The sequence below is a fragment of the Rhinopithecus bieti genome, unplaced genomic scaffold (assembly GCF_001698545.2).
Source record: "Rhinopithecus bieti isolate Rb0 unplaced genomic scaffold, ASM169854v2 scaffold_20169, whole genome shotgun sequence".
NCBI lineage: Eukaryota > Metazoa > Chordata > Mammalia > Primates > Cercopithecidae > Rhinopithecus > Rhinopithecus bieti.
The window spans coordinates 1536361-1541895 of NW_016810766.1; positions in this window are offsets into that span (position 1 = coordinate 1536361).

Genomic DNA, 5535 nt, shown 5'->3' on the forward strand with positions numbered 1-5535 from the left:
CTTCTTCTTCTTCTTCTTCTTCTTCTTCTTCTTCTTCATTTTTTTTTTTTTTTACAGGAGACAAGATCTTGTTATGTTCCCCAGGCTGGTTTCAAACTCCTAGGCTCAAGAGATCCTCCTGTTTCAGCGACCCAAAGTTCTGGGAGTGCAGACATGAACCATTGCACCTGGCCCTCCTGTATACTTTAAATCATTTCTAGATGACTTATGCTACCTACTACAAGGCCTTACACATTTCTTCATTTGCTTGGGTTCGGTGTAGCACTTGGCACGCATCAAATTCAAGTTTGGTATTTGGGACTTTTTGGAAATTTTTTCTGAATAATTTTGATGCATTGTTGGTTAAATTCATTAATGCTGAACCCACGGATACGGGGCAATTGTATTTTGAAATCTGCCAGGGTGTGTATGTGGTGGTGGTAGGATATTTTTCCCATGGAATTTGGCCAACACTATAAATAAGGAATTTTTATTTTTTTCAAGAGCTGGTTTATAGGCATAGTGCTGAATAAAAGAGATAAATGATTAAAGAAATAATTACAATAAATTGTGCTACAAAACATAATATAGTGTTACAATGTAGTCTTTGTGAGGACATCTAAATCAGCCAGGGAGGTCAAGGAGAGCATCTCCTTTCAAAAGCAGTAATATCTAAATTGAGTTCTGAAAGATGCTAGGATTTGCCATGCAAAGAGTGAGGATAAAAATATTTGAGGCAGAAAGAAACAATGTGTGTGAAGTTCCAAAACTAAGAGAGGATTGTTCTTTTAAACAACTGAGTTCAGTACGGTTAGAGCTTAGACTTCTAGGGGAGTTAGAAATATTTGGGAAAGATGAGATTAAATCTTAAAACAGAGACCAAGGAAGGGCTTAGTAAACTATGTTTCAAAGGTTTATTTTTGAACACAATTCCATGTTGAAGGTGCTCATCATGGAATCAAGACTTATCTCTGAGCGTCCTCTTTGGTACACTCATGTTATAATAATCATTTTTACATTTCAGCAGTGCCATAGCAGTGTCATGGCATGTGGTATGATCATTCAGCCATCTATGACAATGTAATTATAATACATTCTTTTTATTATGTATCACATGTGTTATTTTGTAGTAAAGGTCTTTGTGAAATTCAGTGTGCTGAGTGTCTGATCATAGTAACCCTTTCAAAATTAGAAAATAAAATCAGTTTGGCACGATTTCACTGAAAGTCACCCCTTTTCTCTGTAAGTGCTAATTCTGTATTGTATCAGTTATAGTTTTACTAGAAAAAAATAATATCACTGTTGTGTTATTTCTAGATTTCACTCTTTAAAAAAAATAAAAGGGCAACATTTGCTTTCAGATTCTCCAGACACTGTATTAGCATTCATCATTCTTGTATCTTTTACTCACCTGGGCTGCTTCTTACCTGGGCCAGTAACCAGAACTTCTCTGGTCTCTTATTATTGTTTTCTCTGTTTTGGTCCCTCCTTTTATCCTAACCATATTTATTCTATCATAGTCATTGTTAAGAGCATTTATCTTAATAGAAAAAAGAGAAAGAAAACAGGAGCTGAGGACTTATGCTCCCTCTCTCTAATTTTATTCTACTTCATACAGTTCTACCAACTTACCACAGAATCATAGACTCCTTATCTTGTTTATTAAATAGTTTTATTATGTGAAACCAATTCATTATTTTGTTATTTGATGCACTACAGTCACTTTTAAAACTGCTGTAACTGAACCCAAGAAGGATATATCTTTAAAAATGTTTCTGGAGCAGCCACTAGTTTCTCATCTCTCAAGTGTTAAGTACTGGAGAAGATTTGCAAAATAGCACCCAGAAAATTAGGATCGATGCATATTTATAAGATGTTAGATTCTAAGACAACCATCAAAATTTCATCTTTATGATTTCTGAAAATTGTTGAATACAATCTTGATATATTTATTAAGTAGATAAGAAATAGCTAAATTAAAAAGTTATGCAAATGTAAAATAATTGCAGAAACCATACTCAAATTTACCTTTTGCTTTATTATTTCCTGAATGTATATCATTTTAACATTATTAAGTGCAAATAAGTAAATTGAAATTTAGAATATATAAAATATTTTCATAGAAATTGAGTTTTGTGGTAAAAAAAACTAATTTTCCCAGAAAAATAATATTTAAATTCACTTTGGCATTCAAAAAATATTGGATTATTCCTAATGGGGAGAAATCTGGCAACTGGCGTTTAACCCTTTCAGTATTAGCTGTAATTGAATGTAAATTGTAAAGCAAGTTGTCTAGCATAGAGTGCATTTGAAAAAAAAAAGTCTGAAAAGTCTAATTTCTTTTCCTTTTAATGTGTAATTCTAGCGTTTCATTTTACAAAAAGTATAAATACTCCTAAATCTTACTCATTTTAATAGAATGTCTGTGTTTTCCATGAGGTACCAGAAAAAGCCTTAAATGATACGTGACGTGCTGCTAGTCATTTAATGAGGCATTCAATGCAGTATGATTGTGACTGTTGCTCAGTCATTTCAAGTTCTGTCCATCAAAATTGTGGGCGCTTGCTTCTCAAATGAATCAAAAAGAGTTTCCAGGACCAGGGAGATATAAAGATTGAAATACTAAGCAACACACCTACCATAAAGTAGAAGTGATTGATTGGTCAACAGAAAACGTAATGTTCAGAGCTTCATGGTTGTAGATAAAATAGGCTATGTTTATTTATCCATTTAGGGCAGATTTGTTTTTTTCATTTGTTCCAGGTTAATTTTGATTTCCTTTGAAATAACTGGAAATTATTTTGAGATAGGCTTGTTGGTATCCTTGATTATCTGTGTGGTGTCTGCATGAAAGAGGACACAAGTAGATTTTCAGGAAGTTTTCTTAATAGTTCGATGCAATCAGTCTGGCCAATATCGAGAATTACTGCTCCATAAATAATTGTGGTTGGTTTTGATTTTATTCAGCCTAATAACAAGTATTGCTCTATAGATAATTGTTGATGGTTGCAAAGTCTGATTTCGTTCAATTAAGCTGGTAACCTTTTTAAGAAACTGCTTGGGAGAAAGCCAAGAATTCCAGTGAACTGACTTCTAGAGGAACTGAATTGAAGTTGTCTTAGCTTCAAAAATGTTTCATGTAGGTCCAGCTGTGTTAATTAACCTTTCCCTTAAACTACCTTCTCCACAATTAGAACCCCAAATGGGCAAACATAGCAAACGACCATGCTATCTAGATTTAGGTTTTGCTCAAAACCTAAAACTTGGAAAGATATTATAAAGTAGGTTTGCGACATACAGTAAGTGTATGAGGGTTGCTCCTTCTTTCTAAATCACAGAAAAATTCAAGTTCTCTCTCCCTCCCTTTCTTCCTTTATAAAAATCACCCATGTATGTATTCAACAAAAATAAAATCAGTGTATATTACACAAAGGTTTGCTTTCTTTGTGTCAAATTGTTAATCCATAATGGTAAATACTGTGGTTGGAAGACAGTAGGAAACTCGATCAAACATACTCTTTACTGACAAAGTAGAGAATTGTCATTTAGAGTAGTATGCTTGACCTATGGCAAATGCTGCTAGTATTGGAATTCCATTGTTTATCTCTTGTGCTCTACAGAGTGGGAGAGAAAAAGAGATACATTGTATTGAAAGTATATATTATGCTTGGGAAACAGTGTTTCATTAAATAAACAAAACCTTTTTAGTAAGTACCAATACAAACTAGGAAGGCCAAGGTCATAGGTCTCAGTAACCATGTATGTCAGTAAAAGGCATCTTGTGTGTTTCGTGGTTACAGTTAGTCTATAAAGTTGTATTGTTGATCACCCAAGTAAAAGGCAAGAGAGCATTGGTAGGATTTCCTACTTGGAAAAGATAGAGAAGAAAAAAGGAAAAGTGAGAAGACAAAATTACAAACTCTTCAAAACATGCTTGTTTGATGATCAGTAGTAGGTGTTATCTTTGTATACAGAATCTTTGGGTTGATTTTTGTTAATTGTATCAACTTGAGTAATAGTTCTTATTTCTGGGAAATTAGAATCTACCAAAGAACAACTTAGAAAAAAAAAAACTGTTAATACTGGGTTTCAATAAATGAAGCTTTGTCATTTACTGATGATCTTTATTCATCACATTCACAATTCACAAGAGTATTTCTCAGGTGGTTTTGATTTACTGACTTTTCCCATGCTCCATGAGAGCTGCCATATGCCTGATGATTCTGGGCTGTCTCTTCTAGGTTTCATACCCACCCCTTGAGAGCAACAGTTACTCCCTATATCCCTGGGACAACTAAGCGGAGGAGAGTAGTTAACTAAAGTGGCTTTGAACAGTGGCAGAAAAATGTGCTGGGAATACCTTATATTCTAAGCAACTTCCAATCTCTGTGGGCTAAAAGTGCTATGCAATATGATAAAGAGTATAACATCATGAGTTTTGTTTCAGGAGAAAAAAGTGAGATAATTGACTGCAATGGACAAATTTTGAAATTTACTACCCTTGAACAATAATGAATAACTAAAAGTGCTGAATCAACCTGGCCTTTGAATTAAAGCAATATAGCATACCGTAGAGGTTCGTCATTTCCAGCAAATAGGAGGTCCTGGCACACACAGTAAGATAATGTGAAAAATTAGCTTCAATCTATGATTTTTGACCTTCAGTACAATTCTAACTTAAAATATAATCTTCAAAATTTGCATTTTTGAATTTATCTTTTCCCTGTCTCTTGCAAAACCACATACATCAGTATACATTGATATTTGGGGAAAATGATCCACAGTGGTATAAATTTAACATGCAATTCTGGGATACTAACTTTTGAATTTCACGTATTTAAATCTTTTTATATTTCTAGAATTTTCATACAGGATGTAATAACTTGATAACGAACTCAACAGTAATTTGCACCATTTCAGATAATCTACTGATTAAATTTTTGTATACTTTATATATTCTAACAGAGATTCCATTTTCAGAGAGGTTCTCTGGACTTTCTGCTTCATGTCTTCTCTAGCCACCCTGAACGATTATATCCTAAAGGTCTGTATTCTAAAGGTTTTCTGACACTGGACTTGGTTCTCCATTTCATGATCTTTCTGGCTTTGGGACTACTTTAGACAGAGATGTTTTCTAGGCTTTTTCTATGCCTTACTTCTCTTACATCTTTAAATGCATTTATGGATACTTTAAAAAGATTAAATTGTGCTCAAACATATTCATAAAGCAGAACATACAGCTGACTTGTATTTGGGAGGACTTTTATATAGTGGGAGTTCTAGACTCTAAGAACATGCCATTCAATTTTAACATCACTTCTATTGAAAAATATTGCTTTGATTTACTACATCCTTACTGGATGTTTGTGGACAGAATTTGTGGATAGGAAATGTTCTGCAGTGGATCCCATATTGAAATTTGTGGATCCCTTTTGAGATTTACAGACTAATATAAAAACATAGGGATACAAATTTTATGACATAATTCTGAGTGTCATAATTGTCATTTCGAATTTAATGCTTATTCTTATAGAATGAAAGTTGTTTTATATATAC